Source organism: Apis dorsata, unplaced genomic scaffold (genome assembly GCF_000469605.1).
Source record: "Apis dorsata unplaced genomic scaffold, Apis dorsata 1.3 scaffold_56, whole genome shotgun sequence".
In the NCBI taxonomy this organism is placed as follows: domain Eukaryota; kingdom Metazoa; phylum Arthropoda; class Insecta; order Hymenoptera; family Apidae; genus Apis; species Apis dorsata.
The window spans coordinates 334,784-350,730 of NW_006263356.1; the positions used below are offsets into that span (position 1 = coordinate 334,784).

The 15,947-nt window shown below is 31.4% G+C and overlaps 1 protein-coding gene and 2 long non-coding RNA genes across 3 annotated transcripts in view; 1 reads left to right on the top strand and 2 right to left on the bottom strand.

The window, feature by feature from the left end:
• LOC102676497 (furin-like protease 2) overlaps positions 1-15,947 on the bottom strand; it is a 402,319-nt gene that overhangs the window by 199,942 nt on the left and 186,430 nt on the right. The gene's annotated exons all lie outside the window — the stretch shown is intronic.
• LOC116186785 overlaps positions 1-15,947 on the bottom strand; it is a 165,559-nt gene that overhangs the window by 126,359 nt on the left and 23,253 nt on the right. The gene's annotated exons all lie outside the window — the stretch shown is intronic.
• LOC102675715 overlaps positions 7,427-15,947 on the top strand; it is a 13,164-nt gene continuing 4,643 nt past the window's right edge. Inside the window, exons 1-2 of the long non-coding RNA XR_420812.1 lie at positions 7,427-7,437; positions 10,881-10,883. This is a non-coding gene — a long non-coding RNA (uncharacterized LOC102675715). The remainder of the gene's footprint in view (positions 7,438-10,880; positions 10,884-15,947) is intronic.

Here is a 15,947-nt window from a genome sequence, read left to right on the forward strand (position 1 = left end):
TCCCGCGGTGGCAGAAAATTATTAGAAGTTATTGGCGAACAATGCAGCCTCGAGGGATATACACGGCCATCTCCTCACTCGTTCCAGAATTAATTCCCCGCTATTCCAGAGAGGATTCAACACTGCTACTATAGAGTTTTGTAATTTAATCGGTCGGACAGCTTGCCCTCTTCCTCCATCTCCTTTTCTCTATGGGAAATCGATGCGTTGTATCGCGCTCTTATTTTCCTTCTCGCGTATTATCCGCACGAGAGAAAGATTCGATGGGAAGGGGAAGAGGGAGGGGAAAGAAGGTTTGAGCCGGTCTGAACTGGTTCGGAATTTTCATGAAATTCCGCCGCCTTCGTTACGCTTCCCGATCTTTGGGGGAGTAATAGGTGTTCAGTATCGAGATACGGATGAAGAACACTCTTCAAACACGAGAGGTGTATAAAGAGGATCGAAGAACGAGGTTAACGCGTGTAACACCGAAAATACCGAACGAAACGTTTTTGGGATCGATCGCGCACTGGTTCACGTTATTTGTAGAGCGATTTTAAAATTTTCGTGAAAGGTTGCGTTCAGATGTTGAAAGAAAGAAATAAAATAAGAGATTTTGTGAAATATAATATATGGGAGTATGTGACATCTTTTAATAATAATTTGTACGAATTTATTTTGGAAATAGATAGATGTTTCTTTTCTGTATAGATAAAGAATTATTTATATAATAATCATTTATTAATATATTATAAGTGGTCGTGTAGATTTGTTAAGAATTAATGGAGAATTAATCGAATGAAGTTTATTAATAATTCAATATTAATAAAATTTTTGCAAATTATAAATTGTAAAGATTAGAATATCTTATTAAATACACTTGTTACAAATTACTTCAAAACTTGTATCTTTATTAAACATGTATATTCACTTCCATTAATTTTGTCCCTCTTTCTCAAATTAATTAATAACTTACATTTTGGAAAAAAATTTTTTATTTTTAATACCGAAGTATATTGTTCGTAACTCAAATTAAATTATTATTAGGTTAATGCAATCTCAAATTACGAAATTATTTTATGTAACATTTTAAGCGATTTCTTGATATATAATTACTGTAATATAACAAAGAATCAAAGATTATTAATACTTGTAATTTCGAAATTATATGATTTATCGCAGTTTGATTATGGACATCATTAAAATAGCAATTATTTTGTCCAGATTGGAAAGTTAAAATTATAAAGAGCCGCAATTACTAAACTATGTTTGCATGCTGCGGTTAAAGGAATGTTCGGGTTAATATATTGGTTCCACTGATTATTCCAATTACATATATTTTCCACGGCTCCGGTTATTACATATACATCACACATGTATGTTGCTACAAGAAAAAATTTTTAACTATCCCCTAATATATTGCACGATAACTGTATCGATATTCACGAGCGAAATTTCGCTCACCATTTATTAGTATTTTAAATATTTTTATTTATTTCTTCTTTGCTGATTAGATAAGAGAAATTGTAATCTAAGTTTTTTTTTTTGATACATTTCAATTTCTGTAGATAACTGAACAATAAAGTTGAAAAAATATTCATAATTAAAAAAATAAAATAATCCTATAATAAATAATTAAAAAGTTGAAAAGAAAATCTTTTTTCATAAATTATTATTTTGTTCGATTATTACTTCTATTTGGAAAGAATTATTTTAAACTTTAGAATAATTCATAGCCCATTATTTAATTTTTGATCGAATATTAAATTATTCGTTTATAAGATAGAGAAATAAAAAATTTTAAATGGAATAATTCATTAGACGATGCTTATCCAAGGAGAAACATTTTCTTCTTACTTATTCGTTATTCATTGCACGAAACGTTTCGCCTAATTTCGTCTGTTAATTTCTTAAGTAAGATGCTTTGTGTATATCTTTTTTTTTTTTTATTTGTAATCTTAAACACCCCAGTCTCTCCTCGGTAATACACAGTAGCACAGCCATTTATACGAACGAAGAGAGGCGTGCATTTACATTCGTAGAAAGTTTTTAATTAACTTTAGTTGTTCCGCCTTGTTTCGAGTCTTTTTTCGAAACGAACAATGGAATATGAATAATTTTAATACAAATACTTTTTTGAGAATTACATATCTGTTGAGAAAACATCAATCGATCTACCACCACATAAAATATTTTATTAAAAACCTCGTTGTCAGCAAATCCAATGAATATTATCAAAATTAATAATACTTTGAACTAAAATCAAATTATAATAATTCTTTTAAATTATAGAAATTAGAGCAAATTATGAAAAAAAAAACATTAAAAAATTTCATCATCAATAAACTCAAAATCAACAATACCAAATTTGCATCATAAAATCAAATTTCAAAAATCTCATTGTTGCGACGAAAATCTCTTCAACAACGAATCCAAAATCAATTTTGATATCTTACTTAATTTTCTTTCGGAAAATCAAATCATCGATTAAAACAAATCGCAACAATTATCAAAAATCTCATCTCGTGGTATTTCCTCGATTTTCACGAAAATCAATAACCCGTGAATTGTCTCGAATCGTCGCTTCAAGCTCGAAAAATAGAAATCCAGAATGTAAAAGATATAGCGCCGCTTTATTCTGCCCTCGAGAGCAATCTCCGATGGGGGTTCGAGCCTCGTAAAAAAGAGCAACAAAAAGAGAGAGAGAGAGAAAGAGGAAAATAAAATACTGCCATCACGAGAGAGCCATTGGAGGTATTGAAAGTTGCTCAAGGAAGCTTGTCCAACCGGATTCGTTGGCTAGAGAGAGAGAGAAGATCGAATATTCAGCATAGACGAATAAAATTTATTTTAAATTAGTTATACTTTTTTAACGGATTAATGCAACTCCCAACTCTCGATGGAATACACAAATCGTCGGGTAATAGTATCCTTGTGGTTGAAGGAGGAATGTGGAAGGAAGGGGAGAACAGGTACTGAGGTCCAGGTCCACGAAGTGCACTTCCTTGTACCAGCGTTTGCTGATGATAAATGGAAGAAACAGAGAAAGCAGAGGGTGTGAGATAGGACATAGATGATAATCGTGAGCCAGAATATTGTTTTCCAAGGAGATGAAAATGAGGAAAGTGAGGAAAGTAGTTTCTATTATATGTAATTATAGAAATTGGATTTAATTTTTGACCGAGAACGATTGATTTTGAAATTTCGAAGTACTATTGTACAATCGTGACAACTACACGTTACATAATAGTAAAAGAACTAAAATTCGAATATTCAATAATCGTAAAAATTATTTTCATTTGTGAAGTTACAGAATGATCATCCAATACTGAAAGCTGAAATATTTTCGAAGCTATTAATTATTTCGATACATATCGATATATATTCGTATATGTATAATTATTCTCTCTACTACTCGAATACGAAATTATATTTATAAATTAAACTATAATTAGCTTATAAGTATTATGAGAAAATAAAGAAATTTATTCATATAGATATGTTAGAATTCTCTGGATCTAACGTGTACTGGAAACTTGTACTGGTCACTGCTGAAAAAAAGTCTCGCGGGACGGCACAGAGGCAAGAGGGGTCTTTCCCTAGGATCATTTATCCCCACTTCAGACGCTTTGTTGACAAACCTGACACCACACGCTACGTAGAAAAGCTATAATTCTAATGTTCAAAATCGTAAAAATTATTTTCATTTGTGAAGTTACGTTATAGAATAACCGTCCAAAATTAAAAGTTGAAATATTTTCAAAACTGTTAATTATTTCGATATATAATATTAATATATCTATAGTATGTTTAGATATATCGTTCTTTTGAATTAAATAAATTAATAATAGTTTCTTTCCAAATTAACCAAGCTTTCCAACAATGAACAATACTTAAAGATGTGAGAATGTACCATATAATTGTAAATGATTTTTTACTGCATGCAATCAATTTTTGATCGATATTGGTACTTTAATATGCAATTTGATACATAATAAAACGTGAAAAATATTTATAATATAATATTACAGTCAATATCAAATATTAAATTATATTAAATAATTTGAGTTTCAGAATTGAACGATGAAGCAATTGTTACGTGATAAAATCACGTAACAATTGAAAACGTATTGCCTCGTTTCGCTAAGAAGTTTAAAAGTGAAGATCGATTTGTAAGCAAGTACAAGGTAAAGAGGGTTGACTGCGTGAAGGAGTGAGGCAAGTCGATCGTGCAAAGCTAAGAAGGTTGACTGCGCAAAGGTAAAAAAGAAGTTCAAAGGCGAAAAAAAACGAACTGTACCTTTCTTCTGCCCATTCAAGATTGCTCGAGAGTAAATTTTACGGTGCATCATTTAAATACCCCTTCTTTCTCCCTTCTTTCTCCACTGTCATTTCAACCCTTATCGTTATTCGTTTTCAATATATAAAGATGGAAAAACGGTATAAAAGTGAATATTGAAATGAATAATGTTTATTTCTGCACTTTTAAAAATAAAAGAAAGTTTTTATTAATAGTTTTATTATTATTCTATTCTTGCAATTATTAATATTAATTTTGCATATTCTTCTATTGAAAATATCGAAATATATATATATATTAATTATACAATATAATCAACTGATTCAATTTTACAATATTCTAAATAATATTATTATAGATCTTTACATTGCTTCGTATATTATATAATAATGTTATAAAGGATATAATTTCTTAAATTTATCAGCGTGAAAAAAATACTAGACACGTACATACAATTTTTTAGAGAGTTATATTTCTTGAAGGTAGTTAGTTTCGGAGTCAAAGCAAACTTAAAAGCTAAAATGTATAATTGGTATCATTATATTCTTTGAGGAGAATTTCTAGGAAAATTAGTCCTCTCTTACTCTCTCTCTTTCTCTTGGAACAGCAGGTATATAAGATACAATTTTTCGCTTTGCATCGCGAAAACTTTAACAAGTAACGCGTCGGTTAATTATCGTACTTTTGCTCCTTGCGTTCAAAAAAAATTATTTCTTTCGTTCTGTATATTATTTGTGGTTTGTGAAAAGTATCAGAAGAGAAATTTATGAGAATTAAGGAAAAAGATTCTAATAAAAAATATTAGTACGAACTTGTCAACAAAAAATTTCTGAACCCTCTTCTTGTTTTAAATGAAAATTCATATTGAGAAGAATAATATTGTCCATAAATATTTTTATTGGATGGATTAATATCCATGTGAAAAAAAAAAATATAAACATGAAATACATATTGCACAAAGTTGTTATATTTCCAAACAATTCGTCACTACGTATATTCTAAATTTAATAATAAAACGCTTCGTATTATTCAGTGGTTAATCAATAAACGATGATTTAAAATTCGATAATTCCAAAATTTTTCCAATTATCTCGACCATATATATTTCGATGGGCTAATTTGGCGGGAAAATTTCCCAATTTTTTCTCGTCGACAATAAAACGAAGTTAATCCAAGGGTGTATTAGGGGATTGTTAATTACCCCGATTAACAATTGAAAATACGCCAGGGGTGAACCTATATTGAGTGTTAAACGAAGCTTGTAATCGCAAAATTCACGAACTGATTGCTGATTCGATTCATTGAACGTTTAGTTCGCAGATTTAGATGTTGGATTTGGAAAATTGACAAAACGAGGCTGATAAAAATTGAATTAAACCCATCAACCTCTTTGCGAGTCACTTATGTTATTAATTTTATAAGCGTTTGTGAAATTTCCAGAAAAATTAAAATCGAATCGAGGAACGGAATTTGGAAAAATTTAAAAATTTCGATATTTTCGACAATCGTTGCGGAACATTCGATCGAATTTCTTTCTTTTTTTCAATTTTTCGACGGGATAGAAAATTTTTCGAAGCCGATAAATCGATTTTAATTTTATTTTCCACGCGCAAATGACGTAATTACGTAATCCAATGTAAAATTCAAATTTCGGTAAATAATAAATCGATACTGGATGCGGGGATATATTGATTTATCGTATTAAACATGAACAAAATATATCATATTAAATATTTGACAAACTGTTTACACGCGCTTTTGATCATATTCGAACCGCTGTTTGTATGACAGATATATTATATGCCATCTCTCCTCTATCCCCCCTCCTGTTTCACAGCAATCGTAACGAGCAGACACGAGACGTGTAATCCCTCGAATGCAGAAGGTATCGATTGATCTACAGTAATCTTATCTTCCAGAGATTGACATACAGAGAGCGTAATGAATTCAGGGATTAATAGACTGGTTTCCTTTAATTAGCTTCCCTTTGCTACATTAATACGCGATGAATAAACCTCTTTTTAACAATTATTTTACGATTACATTCTCGAAAATAATATTTTTATTTTTTCGATTTTAGATTTCTAAATTTCGATAATAAAGAAATGATCGATGTAACCTAGTTGAAATAAACACTACACGATATTATATTTATATACACGAACAATATTTCATTAAAAATTGTCGAATGCTCGTTTTTTTGCTTCAAGAAAAAAACAAGGAGCGATAAAATCAAAATGGACGAAACACGGCGAGAAATAGAGAGGAGTCGTGGTTAAGAGCGATAAATAAAAATGGCGGGGTGATCGATCTTACGCGGAGGGGGAATCTTCTGACGCATCCGGAATTAATCGTATTTAGCATTCGATACTCCCATCGTCCATCGAGGACGAGATATATCCTCGCCCGCTCGTAATTCTTTATACCCCATGTCGATACCTTTTGTCGATCGTTTGCCGCTTTAATTTATACGGATGGTGGAAATTAATTTTAAACAATGTAACCGACCGAGCAATAATGGTTCTCGTGGCGCACGTTCCAAATGAAACGTCCATTCGTTAAAGGGAACTAGCGTGGAAATTAGCGAACTTGGAATCAGAAGGAGGGAGAAGGAGAGAGAATGGATGAAATTCGGATTGCAGATAAGAAGAAAGTTTTCTTTTTTTTTGTGTGTTCATTCGAATAATTTTGCATAAATGAAAACATGGAATAAAATTTATTCGGGGCTTCGTTCGTTATTGTGAGCATGAAAAGTGAAGAATTTTCGTTTTTCTGCGTGATACGATTAATTTGAAATCTAGAACAGACACGAACCAGTGTCAATAGAAATATTCGTGCTATATATGAGAAACGTCGTATGGAAGGATTATTGCAATTTTTTCGTCATCTTTTATTTATTGAGTAACAAACAATTTTATACTCGAACGAATATACTGTTGAACGAATTTGAATTAATAATAATTAAGCTTTCGCATTTATTTTAACCTCAGAAGAAAATATACATAGATACGTAGGTAGAAAATATACAAAAATATATCTCTAGCAGTAATAAATAAAATTCGTCTGGTTGGTTTTATTTGCTTCTCGTATTCGAAGAAACCTCTTCTCCCATCCCTCCTCCAAATATTTCCGCGATTATATTTGAATTTGGATTCGCGGTATCATTTTGAAAATCGATCGAATCAATTTTCGGTCGGTCTCGTCGCGCGCTTACGGTGTGTTGGCGCGTACATACATATATACCCACACACAAGGTATCTGCGAGTTAACCGTGGCATGAAATAGACGGTGAACGTTTGAAGTTACGTTAGAAACGCATAACCAAAATATTTTTTCTTTTTTCATTCAAAAGATCTCGTTTGCGTGTTTCTGTGAAATATATCTTGATGTTTTGGATCAAAATTATTTTATACTGATAAAAATTAATTATAACGAAAGAAAATATTGGTTAATTTTATCTCGTTTCATGATATTAAATCGTTTGAAAGTAATATGAATAACAAATTATTCTACTGCGAAATATATAAATTATTGTATGTAAAAAAATTTTCCAAACTATCGTTTCAAAAATAACAATTACAAAATTTATTTCGACGCAATTTATCGTTGAAAACACGCACGCAAAAATCTTGAGAGATTTAAACGAAAGATCGAAGGGAGGGGAGGAGGAGGGAATAAGAAGACATGTATTCTTGGCAAACACATGAAACACATGAAACACATGGAAGGAGAGAAAACTTTGGAGACAAATTTCTTTCGACATTTCCAAGTGCCTCGAAGCCGTTTTCCCTTCGGCAACCATTTCAACCTGCATGCCTTAGTGTCACGGTATCCTAAGGTACACAAGGATCGGGGGAGGAGGAGGGAATGGGTGCTTCTTCGATTTCCATCTCTCTGGTGCCGATGATTCCTCCCTCCTCTTGCTATACTCGGTGGTCCACAAATACATTTAATATCGTATGGATGGAAAAAGATTATAAAAAGTTTTAGATCAAAAAAACTTTCTATTTTTTGAGACATGTTATACCGGGTGCTTCGCAAATAGCCATTTATATTATCATACATCATCCTTTTTAAGGATGGAATTTATTTGAAAATTATTTATTTGAAATAACAAATTGTGAAATTTTCATTTCATTCATGTTTCATTTTCAGTATGGAAAATTTTAATTTCTTAATTATATTAAAAAAGAAGGTATTTTAATCTTCTTCTCTCTGTAATGTAAACAAGATAACCGACGATCGAATTGCAATATTTGCTTATACCTATCTATTAGTTAGCAAGATATTTGAATATTATGCGAGATTATCGTACAACATTCACTCGCAGCAAGATCGCCGCGAGGCTATTCCACTTTTTATCAGAATGCTTTACGTCTAATGTTTCGATACTTGATCGTGAAACTATTCTCCTACTGCATTCCCTTACAGATAATTATTTCGTTACTAATTATTGATTCTGATAAATTTATTCGAAATTATATAATTTTATTTCAAAAAATTGAAATGTAAATGTATATTTATTTTAATCCCTTTTTCATTCATTATTCAAATATTTTGAACTGAATCGTATAAGAATTAATGTTCAATTCTTCAATACCTCATAAATATCCAGCATCAACATTTACAAATAAATAATCTACTTTTAATGTCCACTTTATGCATCTTTATTTCTACTAATTCTTAAGAATGAAGTACGATAAACTATCGATATATAAAACTTTACATAATTCCTATCGCAAAATTCTTCTTTTCAAATCCAAATATCATTTCATATATCAGTCCCCATATTCAAGATTTCATTGATAATAATAAATTTTAGATTTCTCTTCGAAAAAAATTTCATACTTATTCCTTAGAAACACGTATTTCGGGTTACAAGGATAGCCCCGTTTTCTTCTCTCGTTACATACGCGACGTCTCTACTCGAGACAAATACATATCGAACAGTCGAGGAGGAATCGATTTCAATCTCCATTATTTGCGGAGACACGAATTTTCTACGAATTCAGCGATTCCTTTCGGGATCAATCGTTCATTGTCCCCTGGCGAAAAAATGTCGACATAATAATGGCGGCTTATTGGTCCATCTTCGTTCGTTCACGCGGATATTATAATGTATTCAATGAAAGAATTCGTGAGAAGCGTTTACTTTCCAATGTTTTTTTTTTGTTCTTCTCGAAAAAGCGATCTGTAATTAATGTAATCCACTCTCTGCTGTGTTTATTTCTTGAGAATGTAAGAAATCACATTTAATTGTATTGTATTCTAACTTTATATATAATTGTTGCTTTGAAATAATTGTCATATGATTAATAGATTTTTTTACTTTAAGTAAGATGAATAATTTATTAACTGTTTTTTGTAGAAAAATTTTTTTATTAATTGATATTATATTTTTAATATTATATTTTTTTTATTAATTAATATTAATTTATTCTTTGGAAACAGCGAACAATCTATTTTTCGTGAAACGCATTTGACAATAAAATATTGTTTATAAAAATACTTTACTATAGAATTTTCAATCCACTTCCAATTTTTTCAAAAGTTTTCACACGATCAATATTTTTAATACTTCGATATTAATAATATATGATAAGTATATTTATCGATCGTGAACCTGTTTACATATATTGTTCGTTCATTTTGCACTTTTTCATATTTTTCTAGAAGGGAGATTGGAGAATGAAGAGAATCGATCGACCGTCAAAATTTTGAGAAATTGAAAAGCGCAGGAAAATACATACTTTCTCGGTATATACTTCCGGATTTCAGCAACGACAAATAACTGCACCGAAGAAACGAAATACAATACTGTTGACTATATTTCCAATAAACTTCACCGAGATTTGAAATAGATTTGAAATCTATGGGATGGCCGAGGTCCAACTGGAAATCTGGATTCGATGCGATATTCCAATCAACTGATACATAGATGGAAACATTGAAATTGAACTGCTAATATCGGGCTATTACTTTTTTAAATCAAATTTTTCCACAGTTCGACGAAAAATATTAAAAAAGAATGAAAATCGAAGGACGACTATCAAGCAACGAAATATGGTGATTTATCCACAGTAAATATTTTAATAATAATAGACTGAGTCACTCGTTAAATTATAATTGTAATATAATTATAAATGACAAGCCTCTAATTCTTGGAAAACTTTTGATTTCACTATCGAATATATAAGATCATACATAGCAATCTAAAATTCCAAAATAGTTGTCATAAAAATCATAGTTGAAAATTTTTCCACATTTCTAATTCTTCGAAGATTAACATCAATCAATTTTAGAATCACAAAAAAATGTATAATTCAAAGATATTCTAATTTAAATGAATTAATATATACTTAAACATATAATCAAATCTTCTCTAAACAATCATCGAGCAAAAAAAAAGAAAAAGATTCTAATATAATACATTTACCACCACTCTCCATCATTTAATAAACCTCAAATATTACACGACATTGGCCACGTTACGAATTCTTATAGTACGCGCAAGCACAAGCAAGATGATGGGGCAATTCATCTTCCACCTACCAGCTTCAGTGCTTCATCCTCCACTTTATCAGAAAGCTTCTTTTAGGAGCGTGTCCGCTCGATAGGACACCGGTGGCTACTTAAATTATCGACAGGCTTCCCTAGCGAGGGGGGATCTGACAAGGCGTAGCGAGTTTAATCGAGAAATCACGCGAGGGACAAGTTTTTCCTGAAAGAGTGGTTCAGCTAGAGATCGTGGTGGTTAATGAAGTTGCAAATCGAAGTAGAAAGAGGCTAACCTCGAACAGTTCGCTCGAGGATTGGCTAAAAAGTTTTTACTTTCCACTTCGCTCAGCTATCTCGTGCGGTTTCCACTTTGCGTGCCCATCGGCCGGAACGTCTTCCATCGCAATTTTGATACGTTATGGCGAGATACAATAAGTGGAAACGAGGAGATATGAAAAAGAAACACAAAATTATTCTTGGTTCGGATTCAAATTACTTGAATTCAAATAATTACTTATTTTATTTTAAAAAAACATTTTTTATGTAAATTAGAAATTAAAACAGCTTGGAAAGAACCAAGTTTTTATTATATAACTAGTTTGTTTCGAGTAAATTGAATTACGATATTGAATAAACTTGAAAAATTATTTAAATCAATATTTTTCTTTTTAAGTTAAACGTTCAAATCAATTACACTTTTAACTCAAATAACTTAAATATAAATACACGACAATTTATTATTATACTTTAAATACTGTTTTACTTATTACGAAGAGGATATTAATAACACACGCGGTTTAATTATACTTGCGAGAAGACACTTATATGCGTATCCCTCTAACGGCGCGCTTTGGAAACTCACAACAGAAATCAATCGAATCGAACAAGATTTCTCCACCATTCGACCAGTTTCTTGATCGATCTTCGTATCGACGTGAAAGCACGAAGATTTCTTTCGTTTTCAGTGGAAAGGAGATCAGTAGAAGGAGTCGGATTTTTCCAGCTCGCCGTTCTCTTGATGAATGATGCCTCTTTCAAGAATTTGAACGAGAATTATTCTTTCGTAAAGGGCATTATGAGAAATTTGCGTGCGAGGATCTTTCGAACAGAAGAATAACGGAATTCTGTGAAATCGTGAGAGAGCTGGGCTTATCGTCGAGGGAGTTGAAGAGAGGTGGTGCTTTTTATCTTGAATCTTGTGATACGTCAAAATGAATTGTTTGAACATGAGTAGAGGTTATGTACGAGTAGGAGAGTGGCATATGAGAAATTTTTTTTTTAATATTTCTTCCGTTTTAATATGTGCATGGATAAACATTTTCCTAGATATATATCGATATTTATTCACTGCTCGGCCATTTTGATTATTAACTTCGTTCTTAATGAACTGATCGAATCTTTCTTTATATTATAGTATACTACAATCTTATGTCCATGTAATGAAATTTAATCTTAAAATAATTTTATATATGTTTGGCAATATTGAAGTACGATTCTATCAAAATCAGATTTGAAGCCACCAATATAAATTTTATTTTTGATTTATAGAAAAAATGAATTTATTATCGTGTATCTTGATGATCAATATACGTTCTAATTTAATGTGTATGATAAAAAAAAGTCCTTGGACCATGTAGCAATGATAATCTACTTTCTATAAGATCTGATACCTGAACTGAATTATGACGATGACAATTATTTAAATCTCGGTTAAACGGTGTTGATGTTGATCGTTTCAACTATGAATATTAACTCATTCGCGTCACATTGCGCTATCTAATTAGCGTTGATCTGTAAATGATATACGTTGCTTGTTTTTCTTGACCCAGATTACTTCTCGAACCTTGCACGATCTATTTAAACCGTTAACACGTTTTCCAGATAATTGCCAAGTGGAAAAGTACTTATTCGGGGTCTTGGCCGACCTTCTCGCGACGTTTTTGATCTTGCACCCAAAAGAATCCTCGACAGTAAATTGCGTAAAAACGAGAAGGAAAGGACTTGGAAGGAAACTCGTCTATACGTGCGTCGATTGTTAATTTGAATCGTCAAGCATCGTCAAATTGTAATTAAAGCGTTTATTAAAGTAATTGGATGAATTTATTTTTAGGGGAAGAATTTTTAATGAAGTTGTTGAAATCGTATAAATATTTGAATTTTTATTCTTAATTTTATTATTATTTCTATCTTTTTACTCTTTAAATTATTATTTTCCAATTATTTATGTCTTTGAATCCGAGAAAAGAATTGTTAAATTAAGTCGTTAATGTAGTAACAGTTTCCACAAAATCAATGAAAGATTCGATAAAAAATAATGAAATAGAAGAATATATATGCACGTATATTCAATGAGAGCCAATATAAAAAGTAACAGTGCAAGAACACCGATATAATATCGGTTCCGAAAAACCAAAACCGAAACCGATATAAACCAGGATCGTTACATCTATAATCGTTACGACATTACTTCGGTTCTCATAACTGTTATCAAGGGCTGAAACCGATATCGTAACTATTTCCAACCCCTGATTGTTGGTTAGGTCCGATTAAACGACGAGTTATACTCAAATGGTTTGGAATTTGGGTCGGGTTTGTGCCGAGAATACTTTACTATTATTAAACTGTAAATTTTTATACAACCAAAACGTGTTAAAATATTCAACCGATATACAGAAAACACATAATAATTTTATTTTTATACTGTTACCGTTACTCAAAATCACAACAATGTCATTAAAATCACTTTTTGATTCATTCCGATATCTCAATCGGTTACCGAGATATAACGACTCAAAGTTTCCATAGCGTTTAACATAGGGAATTACGAATCAGTTAGTGACTTATATTTTTCCCTAAAAATGTATACTACGTCTCTCACTTGTCTGGAGTCAATAATGCGAGTACGAGCGAGAGATCCAAGCGAGCGACAAGGAGGTACTAAACGATCAAAAAAATTATCTTTTTCTTTACACGACGATATCTCGAGAACCGAAAGTCGCATCGAAATAAACGAGAAAGCGTTTTAAAGAGAAAGATTCCATAATTCTAATAATTCTTGGTTCGTCAACCAAGAATCACTATCTTCGAAATTATATTCGGTTTATTTTCGTATAATTTTAATATGGTTTAATCGAGTTTTAAGGTAAATATAGTTACGTACAACGATCTTACTAACGATATATTTTTCATTCCAGTAAATTTTTAACGATATAAAATGGGTACAAAAAGAAAAAAATAATTTCTCCACATATGATTCATTAAAAGTTACACAAATTTGGTCTTGTTGGACGACCAATACGTATCGTGTCCCAATTAAATCGTACCATCCATCCGAAAACAGAGAGGTTTCCGTGATCGTGACAAATAGCGCGAACTGCCGGCTCGTCGATTGTTTCCTTGCGTCTTGTCGACACGCCGTGAGAAATTACGTCGCGGGACGAAGTTCAAGAAACTGTTTCCTAATGCATAACGGAAGTTCACTGATTGATAAAATGACGTCAGAAAATGATGTTCGATCGCGACTTTTTTTTTATCGATAAATGTCGCGATAAAAATAATAAAAATTCGAAGGATTCTAGATTGATTAATTTATTAAAAAGTGAAGAAAAGAAAGAAGAAGAAAAATTACAATTTTTTTTTATTCCTTTTTCTTTTTTTATTTGAACAATTTTAATCTTTTTTATTTTGCATGCAACAAAAAAAAATTAAGTTGTCACAAATCGAAGAATAAAATTCAATTTTTACGATACCACAATTTTTCAGAGAAAGTACATTACACACCATTCACAATGCGAGTTTAATATATAATATATCTCTCCATCTCTCTCTCTAGTTGTAATAATACAAAGCAAGACATGATGTTGACATTTTATAATGTAATTTCATATATGTATGCATCCTTCTGTACGATCCCACAGCCAACTCACCGTCATTGTTCACAATAACAACAACAATAACAACAACAACAACAACAAAGGTAGATATAAATATAGAGAAAAATAAACTGAAAATAATACGAGAACGTGACTTACTTAATAACGAACTTTTTCTCGATGCGATATGAAAAATTATTAACGAAGAAGAATAGCCCGTGGTGGTCGGTTTGTCGGGCGTGTAACCAGTGCCAGATGGCATCGACCACACCGCACCCCATATACCGAGTGGCACATTTGATAAATGCGATTTTCGAATATGATTCAACGGTGGTTAAAAGAGCAGGAAGAGGGCCAGAGGAAACTCCATTAACTTTCGATACACAAGGCCGGCTTCCTAGATTAATAATAACGTTCTTCGACTAGTCGACGATCCATTGATAAAGATTTACGATCCGTGAAAATATAATTTGAATTTTCTTCGTAATAATTTCGTAAAGAAGATACTCGATGACCTGATTATTTGTATACGAGCTTGATTATTTTATATATATTGATGAATTTGATTATTTATATACATTAAAATGTTTTTATATTTGAAATGGAAATATTTGATATAAAGAAACGTAAAAATAAATTTATAACAAGAGATATATGAGGTAAACTAGTAATAATAATAATAATAATAATAATGCTATTATAAATACTTAACAAGTAATTTAAATAAATAATTTTGAATTAATTTTAGTTACAAGATAGTTAAGATTTAATTTGATTAACATTTATGTATTTGAATATTATGATTTCCTGGTGGATTAAAATTAAGCAGTACAAATTGCAACGTATAATATACAAAAAATACACGAAGCTATCTATTCTTTTAACAAATTCAATCTAGAAAATATTTTTCAATATAGAAAATAAAATTTCGTATCGCGTGAACGACGCCGTTACATGGTGTTTCTTCCAAGAAATAAGTAAAAAAAAAAAAAGTGTAAAATAAATTTCCAATATATATAATAATATATTCCTATATAATTCTCGACCCTTTTCAACTTCACCTCACGATCCAGAAACAACAGAGGAAAGTACAATCTCGATTGCACTCGAATATCCCGCAACGAAGACGGACACATGGATCCTTGACCAAACGGAAACTCCGCAAGGATGAAGGCATTGCGTGAAGTAGGTCGTGTCTGACGCGTTATCTTCTCTTCTCTCCCCACTCCTGTTACGCGATAGACACGTACGGCGGAAGCGAGTTGTAACGGCTCGAAGCGAGATAAAATAGGATAAAT